At 42.9% G+C, this 24,058-nt stretch overlaps 1 long non-coding RNA gene across 1 annotated transcript; it reads left to right on the top strand.

The window, feature by feature from the left end:
* Positions 1-236: 236 nt before the first annotated feature.
* LOC115464143 lies at positions 237-22,108 on the top strand. Its single transcript, XR_003941240.1, has 3 exons — positions 237-250; positions 17,205-17,210; positions 21,562-22,108. It is a non-coding gene; the product is annotated as an uncharacterized LOC115464143 (long non-coding RNA).
* Positions 22,109-24,058: the final 1,950 nt, after the last annotated feature.

The raw sequence follows: 24,058 nt of genomic DNA, 5'->3' as shown, positions 1-24,058 counted from the left end.
TGACTGTCCATAGTTAGATTCCAAGCAACCTAACTTTGGTAAAGAATTCCATTCAGTAATAGCATCAACCTGATGTTTAAACCGGGTACCTCAGTACTAAATTTTCCAGCATTCTGGCAGAATTATTTTTAAAAAATGTGAAAAGAACTGACTTAACAGTTCATAATTCCCATACAGCACCTGATAGGCCAAACAAACCATTTTAAAAATGATTCATGATGTAGGAGTGGGAGTTAATGAGATCTGATGTGTGGCCTGGGAGAAGGAGAAGATAACTGCAGACCTGAGGAATTGTATAAGGGGGCTGAAGTGGGGGATTGCAGGGAGATGAGAGAAGAGGTGAGTAGAGAGGAGAAATAACAGGAGCTTAACCGAGATTGGATAGCAGAGCCGGTAGTGGGAGGCGGGACTGGAGATTGGGAGGCGGGGATAGTGCGGGGCAGACTTATACGGTCTGTGCCAGAGCCAGTGGTGGGAGGTGGGACTGGAGGTTGGGAGGCAGGGATAGCGCTGGGCAGACTTATACGGTCTGTGCCAGAGCCGGTGGTGGGAGGCGGGGATAGTGCTGGGCAGACTTATACGGTCTGTGCCCTGAACAGCACAGGTACAAATCAAAGTAGGGTATACACAAAAGTAGCACACATGAGTTGTCTTGTTGGGCAGACTGGATGGACCGTGCAGGTCTTTTTCTGCCGTCATTTACTATGTTACTATGTTACTATGGATAAAGGTGCAGAGAAGAAAGGAGAGAAAGAGGTTAGGGTAGGGACAATAGAAGTGTCTGACAGATGTACTTACTTTTTAGTGGTACATACTTTACAGTCATTGTCCAAGATTTCCAAGGGAAAGTCACATTTAGGGTTGTGCGTGAAGTCAACAAGGCTGAGGGGAGATATGATACAAGTCGATAAAATACCGAGTGGAGTGGAATGGGTAGAAGTGAATTGCTTGTTTATTCTTTCCAAATATACTTTGACTAGGGGGCATGCAATATAGCTACTAAGTAGTAAATTTAAAAAGAATCAGAGAAAATATTTCTTCACTCAATGTGTAGTTAAACTCTGGAATTTGTGTCTAGCGAAATTGGTAAAAGCATTTAGTTTGATTGGGTTTAAAAAAAGTTTTGGATAGTTTCCTAAAAGAAGAATCCATATGCCATTATTAAGATGGACCTCGGAAAATCCACTGCACAGAATAAAAGCTGTTTTGCTCTTCTGGGATCTTGCCAGGATACTGGGCTTGATGGACCTTTGGTCTGTCCCAGTACAGCAATGCTTATGTTCTTATATTCATACCTTAATATAACACACAACTTCCTGAAGTCTACACAAGAAACCTGTAAAGAATAAAAAGAAGAGCCAAAGGTCATATGAATCCTCACATAGATGGTGCCTGGGAGGGTTTGAGAATGTGGAGTGAGTAATAATTTGAGTGTTGGGGGTGTGAAGATGGGGAGATTTAGTATCGGAGGAGTCCTTAGACTTATGGGGCGATCTAAATTTATATCTACCTCGGGAGTCACTGCACGGACACTCAGGCTCTCCAAACCTAAAAAGAAGGAAAGAGTACAAATAATTAAAAATATTTAAATATCAATATCTGCTTGAATAACACTGGAAGGTACAACTTTGACAGTCTCCACCTCTCTTCCTAAAGTATTACAACATACATCCTGTCCCCTCCTTCTGCTGGACTGAGTACCAGGTCTGGTTTAATGTTATATTGGACCTAGGGAAACATATATTTCTGAGCCCCATACCATGACCCCTGCCATGATCTTTATTTATGATTTCTTCCCCACCCCAATATTTGATTAATATCTATATGCAATTGCCAGAACTCTAAGAAATAAGATGGGAGAGTTAGAATAGATTGCACTAAATGAAAAATTAAATAGAATTGTCATCTCTGAGACCTGGTAGAAGGAGAATAACAGTAGGACACTTTCATACCAGGATACAAATTATATCGTAGTGCTATGGGTGGATCGAATTGGTGAAGTAGTCACTTTGCATGTTAAGGAGGGCTTGAATCAAATAGATTGAAAATTTTGCAGGAATCAAAACGCATCTTGGAATCCCTATGGATTGAAATTCCATGTGTAAAGGGGAAAAGGATAGTGATTGAAGTGTACTAACGTCAACCTGGCCAGAATGAACAGATGGATGTAGAAATGTTATCAGAAATTAGAGAGACTAACAAACAAGACAACGCAATAATAATGGGTGGTTTCAATAACTCTGATATTGAATGGGTAAAGATAACATCAGGGCATAGTAACGTGGAGGGGCATAATCGAACGTGAACGCACATCTCCATGGGCATCTATGTCCGAAAATGGGTACGTGAAGAGGCGGGACAAACCGTATTTTCGAAAAAAATGGGCGTCCATCTTTTTTTTTTCGATAATACAGTCTGTGCCGGGCAAATGCATCAGATTTGTGCAGATTTGAGATGGGCGGTATTGTTTTTCAGCGATAATGGAAACCGAAGGCGCCCATCTCAAAAACGAACAAATCCAAGGCATTAGGTCGTGGGAGGGGCCAGGATTCGTAGTGCACTGGTCCCCCTCATATGCCAGGACACCAACTGGGCACCCTAGGGGGCACTTGTAAAAAGTAAAAACAAAAAGTAACATACCTCCCAAGTCCATAGCTCCCTTCCTTTGGGTGCTGAGCCCTCAAATCCCCCCCCACACCCACTGCCCACAACTCTACACCATTACCATAGCCCTAAGGGGTGAAGGGGGGCACCTACATGTGGGTACAGTGGCTTTTGGGGGCGGCATGGAGGGCTCCCATTTACCAGCACAAGTGTAACAGGTAGGGGGAGCTGGGCCTAGACCCACCTGGATGAAGCAGGGGCGTAGCTACGGGTGGGCCCAGGCCCACCCAATTTCAGCTGTGGCCCGCCCACTCCCATTGCTGCCATTGCCGGCCACTGCTGCTTTTCCTGTTGAGCAGCAGGGCCGGCGCTACAAAAAGAAGAAGTGCTCAGCTGACTGAGCTGAGCGCCGCCACCAACGTTAACAATGAGAAAAAATGTAAAAAAAAAAAGCACGGCACCATAGGCAGCCTCGAAGCATTGGCTGCTGGCTCTGCAGGCTCCTCCCATCTCTTACGTCACTGCCCCTGGAGCGAAGCAGGGGCAGTGACGTAAGAGATGGGAGGAGCCTGCAGAGCCAGCAGCCAATGCTTCGAGGCTGCCTGCGGTGCCGCGCTTTTTTTTTTAACAGTTTTTCTCGTCTTTAGCGTTGGTGGCGGCGGCGGTGCTCAGCTCAATCAGCTGAGCGCTTCTTCTTTTTGTAGCTGGGGCTGGCGGGCCTGAATCGGGAGAGGGAAAACGAATGGCAGGATGGGGACTGGGGAGAAAGAGGGAAAACGGAAGGATGGGGAGAGAAAGAGGGAAAACAGATAGAAAACGGAAGGATGGGGAGAGAAAGAGGGAAAACAGACGGAAGGATGGCAGAGATAGAGGGAAAACGGAAGGATGGGGAGAGAGAGGGAATACAGATGGAAGGATGGCAGAGAAAGAGGGAAAACGGAAGGATGGGGAGAGAAAGAGGGAAAACAGACGGAAGGATGGCAGAGAAAGAGGGAAAACGGAAGGATCGTGAGAGAAAGAGGGAAAACAGACGGAAGGATGGCAGAGAAAGAGGGGAAACAGACGGAAGGATGGGGAGAGAAAGAGGGAAAACAGGAAAGGATGGCAGAGAAAGAGGGAAAATGGATGGATAGGGAGAGAGACACTGGATGGAAGGACGGGGAGAGAAAGAGGGGAGATGGATGAAAGGATGCAGAGAGAAAGGGGAGAGACTGGAAGGATGTGGAGAGAGAAGGGACACTGAACAGAAAAGGGTAGAGAGATAGACACTGGTTAGAAGGAGGGAGAGAGAGACATTAGATGGAAGGATCAGGAGAGAGGGTAGATGGGTGGAAGGATGGGGAGAGAAAGAGGGAAGACGCTGGATGGAAGGGTAGGGAGAAAGAGGTGACACTGGATGGAAGGATGCAGAAAGAAAGAGGGGAGACTACTGGAAGGATTGGGAGAGAGAGGGGAGACACTGGAAGGATGGGGAGAGAAAGAAGAGAGCTGCTGGATGAAAAAGGAGAGTAGTGAAAGACTGGAGAATAAGAGGAAGGGGCATGGGGAGAACAAGGGTGAGAAAAAGATGAAAAGCCGTAAGTAGATGAAGGAAATTAAAGAATGGATAGTAAGAATGAATTAAATCTGGACAGAGAGAGAGAGGCAGAAAAATATTGAAGAAAGCAAAGAAAAAGGAGAGAAAAATGACAAACGGCCAGGAAACCCTGGCAGAAGAGTTAAGCAAAAACGCAGGAACGCAGAATCTAGAGACTGGGAGCAACACAATGAGAAAAAGTAAATGGCCATACAACAAAGGTAAAGAAAATAATTGTATTTTTAATTTAGGATAAAGTAATATGGTGTTAATAAAGTTTCAGAGACCAATACTTCCTTCCTTAGGTCAGGAGAGGATACCATAACAGCATTATATTGACCTGAGGCAGGAGGTTTTGGCCTCTGAAAGCTCACTGAAAAGGGTGTTAGGCTATTAAATAAATTGTCTGAAATCTGATGCACTGAAAAGCAGCACTTTACCCTGTGTGACAAATGTATCTGAGTGTGACTACATTTTGCTGGGGGAGGGGGGTAGAGAGAAAATTTTGTGCCCACCCACTTTGGGTTCAGGCCCACCCAAAATTGGCAGTCTGGCTACGCCACTGGGGTGAAGTGCACTGCACCCACTAACAACTGCTCCAGGGACCTGCATACTGCTGTCATGGAGCTGGGTATGACATTTGAGGCTGTCATAGAGGCTGGCAAAAAAGGTTTTGAAAGTTCTTTTTTTTGGTGGGAGGGGGTTAGTGACCACTGGGGGAGTCCGGGGAGGTCATCCCCGATTCCCTCCGGTGGTCATCTGGGCAGTTGGGGCACTTTTGGGGGATTTGTTCGTGAAAAAAAGCCCATCTCTCCTTGGCCGATAACCACGCCCCAGTCCCGCCTTCACCATGCCTCCGACACGCCCCCGTCAACTTTGGTTGTTCCTGCAACAGAGTGCAGTTGAAGACGACCAAAATTAGCTTTCGATTATACCGATTTGGACACCCACGGGAGAAAGACGTCCATCTCCTGATTTGGATCAAAATATGGGCGTTTTTCTCTTTCGAAAATAAGGCTGATAGTAACATAATAAATGACGGCAGATAAAGTCTGCCCAGCACTGTTCTTGTACTAAAAGTTCTGAAGATTCTGGAATCCCAATTAGTAGCAACATTCCATGTAGAACCCCAAAGAGTAACATAGTAAATGACGGCAGATAAAGATCTGCACGGTCCATCCAGTCTGCCCAACAAGATAAACTCATTTTTCATGGTATGCGATACTTTAAATGTATACCCGAGTTTGATTTTTCCTTGCTTTTCTCAGGGCACAGACCATAGAAGTCTGCCCAGCACTGTTCTTGTACATCAGGGCATGCTAGAGAGGTAAAATTCCTTGATGAAATCAAGGATTGATTTGTGGAGCAGCTGGTACAGGATCCATCAAGAGAAGGAAAAATTCTAGACCTAGTCCTTAGTGGAGCGCATGATCTGGTGTGGGAGGTAATGGTGATGGGGGCCGCTTGATAACAGTGATCATAATATGATCAGATTTGATATAAGCTTTAAAGTAAGATCACAAAGGAAATCCAATACATTAGCATTTAAACTTCAAAAAGGGTACTTTGATAAAATGAGAAGAACAGTGAAAAAAAAAACTTAGAGCAGCAGCTGCGAAGGTCAAAAATGTATATCAGGTATTCCAAGTGCTGCCTGTGAAGGTGCCCAGGCGATTTCTCGCGTTCTTGCAAGATCGTATTGTGCGCTTCGTCTGGGCAGGAAAGCATCCCAGATTGTCGCGAACCTTATTATATCAAGAGAAGAGGAGAGGAGAGGAGGATTGGGAGTCCCAAACCTTCATTGGTATTACAAGGCAGCTCAGGGAAAGGCAGCTATAGAATGGTACCAAGACTATCCTGACAGACAGTGGGTCCACTTAGAACAGCACTCCCTTGGAGAGACACCGCTGGGGGCACTTATGTGGTTGCCAAGATCTTTTCGCAAACTGCAAGAAGGCGTATGCCCCTCAGTGGAAGTTACTCTCTACTACTGGGACAAATTATTTCCAGAGGGCAGGTGTGTGCTGTCCCGAATGACACCAATTGCTTATAATCCTTTGTTTCTGCCGGGGAACACTACGGGTGTCTTCACTCGGTGGTACGCGGAGGGAGTGCGAAGGTGGGGTCAATTGTACGATACTAATAACACTGTACTAACTTTTGCGGCACTAAAGGCGGAGTTCCCTGTGGTGGAGGGTGAAGAGTTTGCATACTGTCAGTTGTCACATTTCCTCCATAATGCAGCAACCAGAAAGGTCATGCAGCGGCAATCACTCCCCCTTGAAGAGATATGTGAAAAATTAATTGGATCCTGAGGGCTCATTGGGAAAATATATAGATGTGTCACCGCACAGGCCCCAGGACATAGTAGTCATAGGCGGGCGTGGGAAAAAGAGTTGGGCAGGACCATAGAGGAAGTAGAATGGGAGACTATAGAAAAAAGGGTGGTGGGTGTTTCTATCCATGTACCGCTCAAAGAAAATGCAGTAAAGGTATTATATAGGTGGTATCTTACCCCGGATCGACTTCAGCGAATATACCCGACGACAACGGGGCTGTGCTGGCGGGGATGCGGCCTAAGGGGAACCATGGGGCACATATGGTGGCGTTGCCTTAAAGTTAAGGCATTCTGGAAGGCAGTGCAAGATAGGCTCCAGAGTTGGCTGGGATGTTTGATACCTTGGGTCCCTGAGGTGTTTCTTTTCTCTGCACCGGTGAGAGGACTGACATCTTGTCAACATCAATTGCTGAGACAGGTGACAGCAGTAGCCAGAGTGACAATAGCGTTGCATTGGAAACAAAAAACAGTCCCCTCAATTACAAGATGGCAAAACAAATTAAAGTATGTGTGTGAAATGGAAAGGCTCATAGCCGCACGAAAACACCGGACAAGTCAATGGCACTCCACATGGCAGTTCTTTGTAAATGCAGTTAACTAGAAAAAGAGAGAGAATGTAGTTTGAGTGTGAAGGACCAGAGAAAGCACTGGGGGACGGGGGAAAAGGGAGGGCTTTGGGGGGGGGGGGGGGGAATTGGAGGGGGGAGAGAGGGGTGGGGCGACAGGCAGGGAATGGGAGGTCACTTATAAAACATAATTAAAAAGTTGAAGTATATTCTGTATTTGATTATGCACGGCAAACTTAAATGTGTATTTTTTGTTATGTAACTGGCCATTGCTATGTGCAAATTTGTATTGCGAATGTGTTAGGTACGCTATGTTCAGAATTAACAATGTTCAATAAAGACTTCTAAAAAATAAAAAAAAAATGTATATCAGGTGTGGATGCTGTTCAAAAACACCATTCTGGAATCACATGCCATGTATTAAAACAGGAGGAACAAAGACCAAATGAAAGATGGCATGGTTAAAAAGTGAGGTGAAAGAAGATATTACAATGAAAGAAAATCCTTCAGAAAATGGAAGACCGAAAATAATAAGAAACAGCATAAGGAATGGCAAGTCAAATGCAAAGCGCTGATAAAGAAGGAAAAGATTGCACTGGAGATAAAAACACAGTGTAAAATCTTTTTTTAGGTATATTAAAATCAAGAAGCTGGCAAAAGAATCAGTTGGACCGCTAGATGACTGAAGGGTAAAAGGTGCTCTCAGGGAAGATGAAGCCATAGCGGAGAGATTACATGTATTCTTTGCTTCAGTCTTCACCAAGGAAGATTTGGGAGAGATACCGGTGCCAGAAATGGTAATCAAAGCCGACGAGTCAGAGAAACTGAATGAAATCTCTATAAATAGTAGAGAATATTATAAAGAACAAAATTACAGAGCATATTCGAAAGCATGGATTAATGAGACAAAGCCAACATAGAATTACTGAAGGGAAATCTTGCCTCACCAATGTATTACATTTCTTTCAAGGGGTGAACAGACGTGGATAAAGTTGAGGCAGTCGAAATTGTGTATCTGAATTTTGAAAAGTCGTTTGCCCGGCACTGACGTCAGGCTCACCGGTCTATAATTTCACGGATCTCCTACTTTTAGCACCCTCCAATCTTCGTGTACCTCGCTTGATTTTAAAGATAATTGACATGTTACTAATAAAAGTACCTCATGAAAGACTCAAGAGGAAATTGGAAAATCATAGGATAGGAGGTAGCTCCTATTATGGATTAAAAACTGGTTAAAAGATAGAAAACAGAGAGTAGAGTTAAATGATCAGTATTCTCAATGTGCGGTGTCCGCTGGTTTTTTAACTGGTAGACTTGCCATCCAAATGGCAGATGACGAGTGCAAAGTGATGCATATGTGAAAAAGGAACCCGAACTATAGCAAATAGAATGATAGGTATTATTAGGAAAGGAATGGAAACCAAAAATGAGGATGTTATAACGCCTTTGTATCACACCACAGTGCAACCGCATCTCAAATATTGTGTGCAATTCTGGTCACCGCGTCTCAAAAAAGATATAGTGGAATTAGAAAAGGTATAGAGAAGGGCGATGAAAATGATAAAGGGGTTGAAATGACTTCCCTAAGAGGAAAGGCTAAAGCGGCTAGAACTCTTCAAGGTCTATAAAATAATGAGTGAAGTGGAATGGGTAGATGTGAATCACTTCTTTACACTTTCCAAAAAAAAATACTGGACTAGGAGGCACACAATAAAGCTACAAAGTAGTAAATTTAAAATGAATCAGAGAAAAAGTTTCTTCACTCAACGTGTAATTAAACTCTGGAATTCGTTGCGAGAGAATGTAGTAACAGCACTTAGCTTAGCATGGTTTTACAAAGGTTTGGATGGCTTCCTAAAAGAAGTCCATAGATCATTATTAAAATGGACTTGGGGAAATCCACTGCTTATTTCTAGGATAAGCAGCATAAAATATACTGTACTGTTTTGGGATCTTGCCAGGTACTTGAGACCTGGATTGGCCACTGTTGGAAACAGGATGCTGGGCTTGATGGACCTTCGGTAAGCCAGTATGGTAACACTTTTGTACTTATGTCTTATTTCATCTCTACAATTTGTCAGTGTTTGTTTGGGCTCATTCACATTTTTTGATGTTTTTTTCTGATTATTTCATTTGTTGTTAATAAAATACAACACATGCAGCCTTTTAACAAACATTAATCAGTTTCATGTGTAGGAACCCACACTGATTTAACGCACACTATACAGTACTTTTGAAGAACTGTTAATTAACCTACTGCATATCCCAAAAAGTGCAAAATGATGCATAGGGAGAAAATTACTCCTAACTGTAGTATGTTAGGAATTATTCAGAAAGTGATGTAGAAAAAAAAATACAAAATATTATTTGTCTTTTTTTCATTCTGTGTGGAAACTGTATATCTTCAGTACTGACTGCATGTCTGATTGCCCCAGCTCAGAACTGATAGAAAGAGAAAGACTAGATCTATGATAGAGGACTATATAACCAATAGTGGATTTGATTGAACTTTGATCTAATCCACATCTTATGAAACAGAAGAGAGAAATTGGAATGAACACATTGCTCTGATAGCCTTTCCTCTATACAGCGAACCTTCTAACTGTACAAAGTCCTACAGTTCTTGATTTTTTCAGATTCTATCCACTTTTAAGAGGTGACTATACCTGAGAGGCTGGAAAGTGTCAGGGTGATCAGCAGAAAAGTGACAGCTCCCTCCATGATCTAGATCAGATAGTCTTTCTCTCTTGTCTCTGAGTCATCAGATTCTGCTCTGGATCTGCGGACTGCGCTCTATATATACTGGAAGAGTCACTCCACCCTCACTGGGGGAAGAAACCAGAGGAAGACAGAGATTGGTTCGTGTCTAGAATCCTCCCTCTCTCAATTTAAATTATTTGAAAGAGCCAATCGAGGGGCTCATATGGGAATTTAAACGGAGCGTTGTGTCTTGACGTCACACACTGTGAATTGAGAGAGGGAGGATTCCAATCTGCTCTTTTACGTGCCAAACAGGATTATTATATCCAACTGACCAACTCTCTTGGCTCTAATCCTCGACTTCTCTTCACCACATTGAACTCTCTCCTCAAGGTGCCCCCTCCCCCAACTCCCCCTTCATTATCTCCTCAGACCCTTGCTGAATTCTTTCACAACAAGGTTCAAAAGATAAACCTTGCTTTCTCTACCTCACCAGCTCTCCCTCCACTGGTCCGTTCCCCTCTCTCTCCTTCCCCTCATTCCCTTTCTTCCTTTCCTGAAGTTACTATTGAGGAAACTACACTTCTCCTTTCTTCCTCAAAATGTACCACCTGTTCCTCTGATCCCATTCCCACCCACCTTCTTAATGCCATCTCTCCTACTCTTATTCCTTTTATCTGTCACATTCTCAACCTCTCACTTTCCACTGCGACTGTCCCTGCTGCCTTTAAATAAAATGCTGTGGTCACACCTCTCCTTAAGAAGCCTTCACTTGACCCTACTTGTCCCTCTAATTACCGACCCATCTCCCTCCTTCCTTTTCTCTCCAAATTACTTGAGCGTGCTGTTACCGCCGCTGCCTTGATTTTCTCTCCTCACATGCTATTCTTGACCCATTACAATCTGGTTTTCGCCCTCTCCACTCAACCGAAACTGCGCTTACTAAAGTCTCCAATGACCTATTACTGGCTAAATCCAGAGGTCAATATTCCATCCTCATTCTTCTTGATCTTTCCGCTGCTTTTGACACTGTCGATCACAGCATACTTCTCGATACTCTGTCCTCACTTGGATTCCAGGGCTCTGTCCTTTCCTGGTTCTCTTCCTACCTCTCCCTCCGCACCTTTAGTGTTCACTCTGGTGGATCCTCTTCTACTTCTATCCCTCTGCCTGTCGGCGTACCTCAGGGTTCTGTTCTTGGTCCCCTCCTCTTTTCTATCTACACTTCTTCCCTTGGTTCATTAATCTCATCCCATGGCTTTTCCTACCATCTCTATGCTGATGACTCCCAAATCTACCTTTCTACCCCTGATATCTCACCTTGCATCCAAACCAAAGTTTCAGCGTGCTTGTCTGACATTGCTGCCTGGATGTCTCAACGCCACCTGAAATTAAATATGACCAAAACTGAGCTTCTCATTTTCCCCCCAAAACCCACCTCCCCGCTCCCCCCGTTTTCTATTTCTGTTGATGGCTCTCTCATTCTCCCTGTCTCCTCAGCTCGAAACCTTGGGGTCATCTTTGACTCTTCTCTCTCCTTCTCTGCTCATATCCAGCAGACCGCCAAGACCTGTCGTTTCTTTCTTTACAACATCCGTAAAATCCGCCCCTTTCTTTCCGAGCACTCTACCAAAACCCTCATCCACACCCTTGTCACCTCTCGTTTAGACTACTGCAATCTGCTTCTTGCTGGCCTCCCACTTAGTCACCTCTCCCCTCTCCAGTCGGTTCAAAACTCTGCTGCCCGTCTCATCTTCCGCCAGGGTCGCTTTACTCATACTACCCCTCTCCTCAAGACCCTTCACTGGCTCCCTATCCGTTTTCGCATCCTGTTCAAACTTCTTCTACTAACCTATAAATGTATTCACTCTGCTGCTCCCCAGTATCTCTCCACACTCGTCCTTCCCTTCACCCCTTCCCGTGCACTCCACTCCATGGATAAATCCTTCTTATCTGTTCCCTTCTCCACTACTGCCAACTCCAGACTTCGCGCCTTCTGTCTCGCTGCACCCTACGCCTGGAATAAACTTCCTGAGCCCCTACGTCTTGCCCCATCCTTGGCCACCTTTAAATCTAGACTGAAAGCCCACCTCTTTAACATTGCTTTTGACTCGTAACCACTTGTAACCACTCACCTCCACCTACCCTCCTCTCTTCCTTCCCGTTCACATTAATTGATTTGATTTGCTTACTTTATTTTTTGTCTATTATATTGTAAGCTCTTTGAGCAGGGACTGTCTTTCTTCTATGTTTGTGCAGCGCTGCGTATGCCTTGTAGCGCTATAGAAATGCTAAATAGTAGTAGTAGTAGTAGACGCGAACCCGCCCGGGGTTTGTGTCCGCTCTTGGAGTTTCAAGTTGAAATTTGTTTTGTAAGTCATGAACTTTTGAATATGAAAGGTTTCTAAGAAACATTGAAATATACCCTAGTACGTGGGCAAACTATAGTATCGTTGATCAGTACTTTATGTTTGCAGATGCCTTTCTGATGAAGTCATTTGAAACTCGGCCAGAGTTAAAGGGAGTTCTGTCTGAGGTAGCGAGGATGAAGAGTATGAGTGGATTAACAATGGAATTTTAAATCACACACACGGGCATGTTTATGTCCCCAAGGGAAGTGACCATAATATCTTATATTATAGTTTTGATATATTTCATCTGGGTCATATGTATGTGGGCTCACAAAAGTTATAGCAATTATCATTTATGACTGCCTTATACATTATTTATCAGCTGTGTTTACATTTATGTGACTATGTGGTATCATTGATTTAGATCAGAAGGGTGAATAATAATATATGTGTACACCTATATAAAGGGTAGTCTGTATCTACGCCACATTTTGTTTAATGTATTGAGTCGTAGACATTTGAAATACTCAGCTGTTTTAGTTGTATGTACATACACTACAAGGAGGCGGAACATTTAATGTGCTATGATGATTCCATCTGTGACACTACCACGTAGTCCTCTGGGAATATAATGGTTGTAATGGGTACGGACTGAGCACATTTGTAACATATTTAAAGAGATAGGGAAGAAAAGGAGAATAGGAAATGATGACAAGTTGCACAGATTATTGAATTTGACCTAAGGAATATTAGTTGTAGTTAAAATTTAATGCCAAGAAGTGCAGAGTGATGCATTTGGGGTGTAGAAACCCAAAGAGAGATACCGAATAGGAGGGGAGAGATTAGCAAGCTCGACTCAGGAGAGAGACCTTGGGGTGTTGGTGTCGGAGGATGTGAAGGTGAAGAAACAATGTGACAAGGCTAGAAGGATGCTAGGCTGCATAGAGAAGGGTATAACCAGCAGAAGAAAGGAGGTGTTGATGCTCCTCTACAAGTCGTTGGTGAGGCCCCACTTGGAGTATTGTGTTCAGTTTTGGAGGCCGTATCTTGCTAAAGATGTAAAAAGACTGGAAGCAGTGCAAAGAAAAGCTACAAAAATGGTATGGGATTTGCATTGCAAACCGTTCGAGGAGAGACTTGCCGACCTGAACATGTATACCTTGGAGGAAAAGAGAAACAGGGGTGACATGATACAGACATTCAAATATTTGAAAGGTATTAGTCTGCATACGAACCTTTTCCGGAGACGGAAAGGTAGTAGAACTAGAGGACATGAATTGAGGTTGCAGGGGGGCAGACTCAGGAGTAATGTCAGAAAGTATTTTTTCACGGAGAGGGTGGTGGATATGTGGAATGCCCTCCTGCGGGAGGTGGTGGAGATGAAAACGGTAATGGATTTCAAACATGCGTGGGATAAACACAAAGGAATCCTGTTTAGAAGGAATGGATATATGGAATCTTAGCGGACATTGGGTGGTGACGCCGGTATTTGGTGAATAAAACCGGTGCAGGGCGGACTTCTACGGTCTGTGCCCTGAGGAAGGCAGGGACAAATCAAACTCGGATATACATATAAAGTATTACATACCATGTAAAATGATTTTATCTTGTTGGGCAGACTGGATGGACCATTCAGGTCTTTATCTGCCGTCATTTACTATGTTACTATATGTTGACATTGTAAGTATTATACTATGCCTTACGTTGTATTGCTATATGAACATTTTTACTGCTGTAATTGCCTATAGCTCATGTTTGATCTATTCTTACTGTATACCGCCTTGAGTGAATTCCTTCAAAAAGGCAGTAAAAAAATCATAGTAAATAAATAAAAATAACAGTAAATAAACAATAAGAAATATAAATAAAATACCAAACAAAAATCTATTGACTATGCTAGGTCACAATGCATATAAAAAATCAATTGTGGAAGACAAAAATGGCACTGGATGTAATTGTCAAACATATTACCAGTATATTTATATACGAGTACTTCCAACGTGTTATGATCAGAATAAATTAAAAACGTGAATATCTAGTGGACACCAGTAACATATAAAAGATCACATTTAAAATACAGAAAGGGGACACACACCTAATAAAAAGCAAAAGAGTGTTTCCCCTTAATTAGTAAATATACATACAAGACAGCCTAAAAAAGTAAAAAAATAAATAACTAAAAACTCTAAAATGAGTGCTAACCTTATTAAATAAAAAAAGAGCAGACAGCGCATACAAGTAGCAGCTCTTGAACACGGAAAAACAGCATGAATGCTGATCAGCAGTTCTCTCTCTCTCACTATGGCTGAGCAGGGTCTGCCATCTTGAATTAGGCTGGTGCCTTATACTCTCTGTAAGGGTTAAAGGTTATAGAACACTTGTAAAATTTAAATTTGTTAGTTAATCATAAAAAAGTATAAATCTATACACTACCTACCTATAGAAATAATTCAGAGTTCTGGTTATTTATTGAAGGACTAGTAAAAAAAGACCCGGGCACTAGCAAGGTTTTCCTCGGAGAGTGTGTGTAAGAGTAACTGTGTGAGAGAGAGAGAGAGAGAGTGAATGTGCAAGTTTGTGTGTGTGACAGAGAGAGATTGAGACTGGGTGCGAGTGTGTCTCCTCTCTCCCCTGCCCCCCTCCAGCCTCCCAGCGTTTCTCCTCTCTCCCCTGCTCCCTCTCCAGCCACCCAGCGATTCTCCTTTCTCCCCTGCCCCCCCTCCAGCCACCCAGTGATTCTCCTCGCTCCCCTGCCCCCCCTCCAGCCACCCAGCGATTCTCCTTGCTCACCTGATTATCTCCGTTGAGCGGCCGCATTATTGAAAGCCCTGGCCGTCTCTAGCCTTCCCTTCGAGTTCGTTCCCTCAGAGTCCTGCTCTCACAGAAAGAGAAAATGACGTCAGAAGGGTGGGACTCTGAGGGAACAAACTGGAAGGGAAGGCTGGAGATGGGCAGGGCTTTCAATAATGCGGCCGCTCAACGGAGATAATCAGGGGAGCAAGGAGAATCGCTGGGTGGCTGGAGTGGGGGCAGGGGAGCGAGGAGAATCGCTGGGTGGCTGGAGGGGGGGCAGGGGAGAAAGGAGAATCGCTGGGTGGCTGGAGAGGGAGCAGGGGAGAGAGGAGAAACGCTGGGAGGCTGGAGGGGGGCAGGGGAGCGAGGAGAATCGCTGGGTGGCTGGAGGGGGGCAGAGGAGCGAGGAGAATCGCTGGGTGGCTGGAGGGGGGGCAGGGGAGAAAGGAGAATCGCTGGGTGGCTGGAGAGGGAGCAGGGGAGAGAGGAGAAACGCTGGGAGGCTGGAGGGGGGGCAGGGGAGCGAGGAGAATCGCTGGGTGGCTGGAGGGGGGGCAGGGGAGCGAGGAGAATCGCTGGGTGGCTGGAGGGGGGGGCAGGGGAGAAAGGAGAATCGCTGGGTGGCTGGAGAGGGAGCAGGGGAGAGAGGAGAAACGCTGCCACGGAATCAGCTTCAGAACGTTGGAGGAGCGAATTATTATATTAGATGTCACATCGAAATTCAGGATTTCAGTTGAAGCACCTTCTTGAAGCACTTGTCAGGGCAGACTTCTTTGTTGAAGGATGCCAGTGACAGTGGCTGTCTATTGCTGCATCTGTTTAGGTCCCAGGAGAAGGACACAATCTAAGCATAGGACTTAAGGCACATTGAGGCATATTTTCAAAGCACTTTGGGAGGCTAAGTTCCATAGGTTTCTATGGAACTTTGGGAGGCTAAGTGCTTTGAAAATGAGCCTCAAATTGTGTTTTTCTTTATTGCAGGATGTTGCATCACCCTTTGGCAGCTGCCTATTTGCATAATCCTTTAGTCCAAGAAATGGAACAAAGGAACAATTCAAACATAGGTCTTAATGGCACTTTATGGTCTCCCTGGTCAGGATATTTTCTGGTTTATTCATAGAAATATTTAATATCGACATCATCTAGTGCAGTTACCTTTTAAGTTGCAAGTGAAGGACTTATGTCACCTTATTGTTGCTTTTGTCAGAGTGGAGGGCTCAGAGAGGTAGCAACTGCGGTTGAGGGGGACTTTAAGAAAATAACTGGAGTATTCCAGCTTTTCTCCCAGCCATCATTACATAGGTTAGTTATTTTGTCTCGAGAATCCAAGAGGGTCATCCACCTTTTCTCTTTACTACCGTGACATAATTTCCACAAGAGCTGTTTTAACTTGGCTACTATGAAATATATGAAATATTGTGCCCAACATGAAGAGCTAATAGTGCCCCCCCTAGGAGCTGTGGGACTCTAAATGCTATACACCCTAACAAAATGCTCTATATTGAGATTGATATATGTATTTAATTGCTAGATATCATAATTGTTGCATGAATGTACAGTAGAATCCTGATTATTCTGTACGGAGGGTGGTCCAGAAAATCATAAATCAGGATAAAGAAAACAAGATTACAACATTACATATTAAACATTAGTTTTATTTTCATCAATATGTTCACAGAAAAAAGTATAAAATGCAGTAGTTCTATTCAAAAAGTACTATTTTAGTGCAGTGCTGTATTTCTTGTACATTCTGCATATACACTACTGTACACTAAAAAAGGAAGTAATTCTTAATTGCTTCAAGGCCGATTTTCATTTCTCTGCTGCAAGATCATGTAGTCTTTTCAGAAAAAGGATCTGGATTGACAAAATTAGAGACTCCTATCGTGGGATAGGAGGAAATGTCCTTCTCTTGATTAGGAATTGTTTATTTGAAAGAAAACAGAGCATAGGGTTAAATGGCCATTTTTCTCACGTGGAGGATGGTGAACACTTGCATGCCTCAAGGATCTGTGCTATTTAACGTATTTATAAATGATCTGGAAATCAGAACGATGAGTGAGTTGATTACATTTACAAATGACAGAAAACTATTCAGAGTTGCCAAAACACATGCGGATTACAGGAAGACCTTAGGAAACTGGAAGACTGGGCATCCAAATGGCAGATGATATTTAATGTGGACAAATGCAAAATGATGCATATTGGGAAGACTAGTCCAAATCATAGTTACCTGATGCTAGGGTTCACCTTAGCAATCAGCACTCAAGAAAAAGATCTAGGTGTCATTGTAGACAATACGCTGAAGTCTTCTGACCAGTGTGTGGCAGTGGTCATAAAGCAAACAGGATACTACAAAGTAATAGGAAAATGATGCAAAATAAGAATATTATAACGCCTCTGTATCACTCCATGGTGCAAACTCACCCTGAGTAATGCGTTCGATTCTGATCACAATATCCCCCCAAAATATATTGCTGAATAAGAAAAGGATTAAAAAAAAGAACAACCAAAATGATAAAGGGGATGGAACTCATCTCATACACTTGTGACCTGGATTGGTCACTGTTGGAAGCAGGATACTGAACTAGATTGACCATTGGTCTGATAGAGTATTGCTATACTTATGTTCTTAAGATATTCTGAAAAACAAAAGGACTGGCCATATAGATAGATGTGAATAAATGGGGCACATCCAGCACGTAGAGATGTTATTAAACACATTAATAAGGATGAGTCAGTGAATACTTGGTGTAATTGGTCTGGAGGAGTGGCCTAGTGGTTAGGGTGGTGGACTTTGGTCCTGGGGAACTGAGGAACTGAGTTCGATTCCCACTTCAGGCACAGGCAGCTCCTTGTGACTCTGGGTAAGTCACTTAACCCTCCATTGCCCCATGTAAGCCGCATTGAGCCTGCCATGAGTGGGAAAGTGTGGGGTACAAATGTAACAAAATAAATAATTCTGGTCACCGCATCTCAAAAAAGATATAGCGGAATTAGGAAAGGTACAGAGAAGGGTGACGAAAATGATAAAGGGGATTGGATGACTTCCGTATGAGGAAAGGCTGAAATGGCTTGGGCTCGTCAGCTTGCAGAAAAGATGCCCAAGGGGACTTATATAAAATACTGAGTGGAGTGGAAGGGGTAGACGTGAATTGCTTGTTTACTTCTTCCAAAAATACTAGGACTTGGGGGCTCGCAACGAAGCTACGAAGTAGTAAATTTAAAACAAATCAGAGAAAATATTTTTTCACTCTTCAAGTAATTAAACTCTGGAATTAATTGTCAGAGAATGTGGTAAAAAGCAATTAGCTTAGCAGAGTTTAGAAAAGGTTTGGATAGCTTCCATAAAGAAACGTCAATAAGCCATTATTAAAATGGACATGGGAAAATCCACTGCTTCTTTCCGGGATAAGCAGCTCAAAATGTATTGTACTGTTTTTGGGATCTTGCCAGGTACTTGTGACCTGGATTGGACACTGTTGGAAACAGGCAAAAGTTTGAGAAACAGAGAGAGGCTTAAAAAGTCAATTTTCTCGATGGAGAAATAAAGATAGTGGATTGTCACAGGCTTCTGTACTGGGACTGGTGCATTTTATTATAGTAATTGATGGCAGATAAAGACCTGTACGTTCTATCCAGTCTGCCCAAGATAAACTCATTTTACATGGTACGTGATACTTTATATGTATACCAGAGTTTGATTTGTCCTTGCCTTTCTAAGGGCACAGACTATTGGATTCATTGCGGAAAACAGATTTAACTCCAGCTCAGTGATGTTGGTGATCAAGAAATCAAATAGAAAGTTAGGAATTATTCAGAAATTGATTCAGTATAAAACAGGAAATATTATAATGTCTTTGATCAGTTCTTGCCATGTTGGGACACAGACGTAAGAAGCTTGCTAATGAATCATCTTACCTTCCTTCTACTGGATCTTGCTTTGCTTGTGATTCCTTTTCTGTGCCTAATTTCTGCTCCACTTGTGGTTCCTGATTCTGCCTATTTTCCACCTTGCCCTCGGCTCAGCTTTTCTGTTCATGATCTTGCCTAGGGTGAGTTGGCACAGTTGAACCAGCCCAACACAAGGAGCATGACCCTCCCCCCTTAATCCCTCAGTGAACACTAATCCCCTCCCACTCCCCAAAGATAAGTACATAAGTAATGCCATACTGGGAAAAGACCAAGGGTCCATCGAGCCCAGCATCTTGTCCACGACAGCGGCCAATCCAGGCCAAGGGCACCTGGCAAGCTTCCCAAACGTACAAACGTTCTATACATGTTATTCCTGGGATTGTGGATTTTTCCCCAAGTCCATTTAGTAGTAGTGGTTTATGGACTTGTCCTTTAGGAAACCGTCTAACCCCTTTTTAAACCCTGCCAAGCTAACCACCTTCACCATGTTCTCCGGCAACGAATTCCAGAGTTTAATTATGCTTTGGGTGAAGAAACATTTTCTTGGATTTGTTTTAAATTTACTACACTGTAGTTTCATCGCATGTCCCCTAGTCAATTTGCAAATTGACTAGGGGGCATGCGATGAAACTACAGTATGGAGTCACCTGCTCTCTTGAAAGAGAAAAGTTCAGATTGGATGTTGCTAGATGAGCATGAAGAAATGAACTCATGAAAAGAAAAAGTCAGGAGCCAGCGGAGCAGCAGCTCAGTGCTCAAGCAGCACCGACCCAGTTCACTTCTATTGAAATATTACTTATAGCCGAAGGTACGTACTGGTCCATCTTCTGCCAAACCAGTCATTAGTCAATCTCTTCACCCCAACCCTTTATTAATCCATCAACAGCTTGCAGAGCATCATTAAGTGTGTTCATAAAGCAACATCATCAATTAAGTAACCAGTAGCCATCAATCGGAAATTCAGAACCTTTTGTCTTCTCATTTGCGGGACACAGACCGTAAAAGTCTGTCCAGAACTGTCCTCATGTTCCAGCCACTAAAGTTGCTGTCTAAACCCTTTCCAGCCCATCCAAAACCAGATTGCCATTTATGAGACACAGACCGTACAGGTCTCCCGGTATCGGCCCTAGTTCATCACAGCCAGAGTCATCATGTAAGTGTCACACGACACATCCACACACATGCAGCCATTTAAGTTTAGGTTTTTTATAACTTCCATTTTCTAAATAGAGATCCTCTGTGTTCATCCCATGCCTTTTTGAATTTCGTCACCATTTGTATCTCTACCACCTCCTTAATGGAGACTTTCCACATCTGTGCTGTTAAAGCAAGGAGGAGGAGGAGACAGCACTCAAAGAACTTGGTACTCGGTAGGTGAGAGGCTGGCGCAAGTGCATCATACACTTCCACGGAAACCCCACAGAAACTGCTTCCGTCCCCACAGGATCCCCGCAGAACTGCTTCCGTCCCCGTGGGAATCCCGCGAACCCCATTCCCGTGCAAGTCTCTACTTCAGACCACAGCACAGAGACTGTCATAACCGCACGAATAACAAAAATCAGAAGACTGATAAGCCAAGCCAAGATCAGAACATAATACTACTACAATTTGACATTTCAAGTGCATTCAACATAGTAGACCACACAATAATACTAATGACTATACTGGGTAACCTCATGGAAACTGGGCAAAATCTGATTCTCCTATCACCCAGAAATGCGATGCCAGGAACTAGAGAATACCTCCTACTTCACCTGGCTACCCAAATATAGAAATATAACCAACAAATCAATCTACACAGCAGGATTCGACTACCTGGCCTCCCAATAGTGGAAGCTAATCCCTAAAGCAATAAGAAGCAATGACAACTATGTCCACTTCAGAAAAGAACTGAAAATACATCTCTTCAGGAAGTTCTACGGCGAACTATAACAGACTCCCATTGCACAACCGACACATGAAGGTATTCCAACTGTCCAAAACGCTTACGCCTTCCACCGATCCTAACTGCCTCATTACCACGTAACTCAACCTACACCATCCACCGACCTTAACTGTCTCTTTAATATGTATGCCAACCGACAACTGACTGTAAGCCACATTGAACTAAAACTTGTTTTCGGATAATTCTGGGATAAAAGAATGACTAAATAAATAAATAAAATTTGAAGGGGTTTAGGTGGGATTTGTTCACGGGTCCATTTTTGTGAAGTCCACTACACTGACCACTAGGCTGTCCCTCTGCACTGCTGGGGTGTCTGTGTGGCCAGTTTCCTAGGAATGTCATCAAACCAGATGTCCCTTGGCTTCTTTTCCTACGTTTTTCTCTGGGACTTTTACTTAGAGATGGACATGTTAAGCATAAGAACATCTAGCTCAAAGCTATAATTTGTGGGCTTCATGCATTAGATAAGTGTCCCTTTACATTATTTACCAATCCCCCACATTTAATATTTCTTGGGATGAGTACCTCTGCATATGGGACAGATAGCACTTACTCCTATGCCCAGATCAAAAGGTTTAGCTATATCATCTTTGTACAACATTAGGCCAATAGTTGGCATTCCTTTATTCACTAAACTGTTTGAAATGCTTATAAGTAAGCAATTGGAGGTTTATTCATCAGTGCATGCTTTTGACTCTATACCATCTGCACATGATCCTGTCTGACTCAATTTATTCTAATTAAGTCTTATGCTTGACTTACTTAATTTACAGATGAGGATAATGGCTATACCGTGTAGATCTTTATCTGCCGTGATCTACCACTTTACTCAGAAAGAAAGCCATGGCATGGACCACTCTAGTACAGGAACAGAAAATTACTGTCCTGAACAACCTGGAACACTTCTCGGCTGCCCCTTCTCATGACTTTGGGAACAGGACTGAGCCCAGTTGGCTGAGGATAACATGATGACCTTGTGTATGGGCTGACAAACAGTGATAGACTCTGCAATAGAATTTCGGCACTGGGCCAGTGACCTTGACAGAAATGAACTGACTCTTCGTGTCCTTTTCCAATTGGTTTTGCAAGTTTACTTAAAGATGAGCTGGCAGGACTAGATGTTCTGGCTTTTCTAGAGGAGCTATGAATGCTGTGTATTTACATAGAATCCTATCAGTATGCCACCTGGAAAGTTGTTGTAAAAAAAATGTTTTGCTAACATAGGCTTAATCATTCTTACTATTTCTAAATTAAATGTAGATTCTTAGGCCTCTCTGAACTGTAGATTCTGTGACCTTGTGTACATGAGTTATAGAATGGGATGTGCCTAGATAACTTGTTTGAGAACCAGACAAGCTGACTCCCAGTAGTCTGGAAATGTAACATGTTAGAAAATATGAAAGTGTTGATAGACACACAGGCAACAAGCTTTCATTGTATTCCTGCACATAGAAAATGTATAAGAGACACAGGGAGGGTTTTTAGAGTCAGACAATCTTTGAACTATGGTTGGATATTGTCTCTTGCTTGCTTGCAAGCAATCAATAAACCTGTTTGTGATTATACCTGCTTGATCCTTTGGGGATTCGTGAGTATAATTGGTTAAATTCTTTTAACAGTTTGGGGGCTCTGGCCGGGAACCAATATCTCTTTCCTTGTGTCAGGTTCGGAGCTGTGTGCACTTGGATTTTGAATAAATCCTTTTAAATCAAAGTCCCCCGGGCTAAAGATTGCCTGTCAATAGGGGCCAGATCTTCTGACACTTCGAAGAGTGATGGTTTTTTGTGCTTATCACGAATCTCATGGGACCAACTTAGGTACTGTGATGTCTTGTTTGTCTTTTGAATTAGTGTGTCTTTTAAATTGGTAACTGAAATTTGGAGCGAGGACTCCTGTCCTATAGTTTAAGGGAAGTCCACGGTCTGGGACCCGCTCGCTGAGGAGCGCGGACTCCCTTTGTCTGAGACTGCTAGAGAAGTCCACGGTCTGGGACCCACTCGATGAGGAGTGCGGGCTCTTGTTATTGCTATCTCAGACTGCTATAGAGTGAAAAAGAAGTCCGTGGTCTGGGACCCGCTCAAAGGCCTTAGTGTGCACAATAAAAGAGTGACATAACCATGGGAAATTTGTGTTGTTGTTGTTTTACAAGATCCTCGAGGCAAGGGATTCTCTGTGGAGATCCTAAGTTTATGCATAAACGTAATCCAGATACTGTGTGTATTTAAAGAAATGGAAAAAGAAGTTTGGATTTGATGGGAAATTAACTGTTGCATCATGTTAGAAGTTATTACAAGATATACAAAATTATGAGATCACTAACCCTAAGACTGTTTCCTACAATCTTAAAAGGGAAACAAATAATCAATTGAAGACGTCATTTTTCTTTTTTTTTTTTTACAACAGAAGAGCTATATATTGTATAGCAAACAGTGCACTGTGCTTGAGTTTTTAATCATTTTTACTTTTGTTTACCACTGTCCCTCTTTTATCAAAAGCTTTGTATATGCAGCACCTGAATTTCATTGCTGGAGATAATGTTGTTTATTTTTCTTGAATCTGTTTGTTAAAAAAGGTATGTCACTTATTCATGCTCTTCTTTAATTCTTATCGGTATAGTATTACTAAGTTTAAATACTTTGCATTCCATAATTAGAGGTTCTTTTCCTTCAGAGAGACAGGAGAAAAAGAAAAAAAAAAAAACTCCGGTCAGGAATGCAGCCTTGATAGGGTTTTTTTTTCCCTACAGCTGATTCTGCCACGCTATGTTGAATTTCAATTGTGTGATTTACTGAAAGGTGCATGACGGCATTTTTTGGGATTGTGTAGTTATTACAATTTTTGTATACCTTGTATACCAGGATTTTGTGCTGTCCCAATGCCTTTCTAGGCAACTGCCTGGGTTGCCTCACTTTGTTTAAATTGTTGCTTTTTCCCTTATTACATTGGATTTAAATTTGTATTCTTATAGCTCACTTTTCTGCGCTTGGGCTCAAAAGCATGTTGCATCTGCTGTAATTTTATTGTGAGTTTTATAACAAGATAGGAATTTAGGGACTTATGCCACTCATATTACTGATTATGGGGAGAGTGGCAAAGTAAAAGTCCCCATTCAAACAGGGTCAGAATGATATCATGTTCATTTACCGACCATAGTCCCTAAAGGTATCCCACACCCCAAAAGTTAAATCATTGGATTTTAAAACTCGGATTTGTAACTTATGGGGTGGAAACAGAAAGAGCTCTTAGGCAAATTCTTGGCCTGATTGGTGC

Source organism: Microcaecilia unicolor, chromosome 1 (assembly GCF_901765095.1).
Source record: "Microcaecilia unicolor chromosome 1, aMicUni1.1, whole genome shotgun sequence".
NCBI lineage: Eukaryota > Metazoa > Chordata > Amphibia > Gymnophiona > Siphonopidae > Microcaecilia > Microcaecilia unicolor.
Note: the sequence above shows the minus strand (reverse complement) of the source record. Positions and strands in the feature narration are given on the sequence as shown.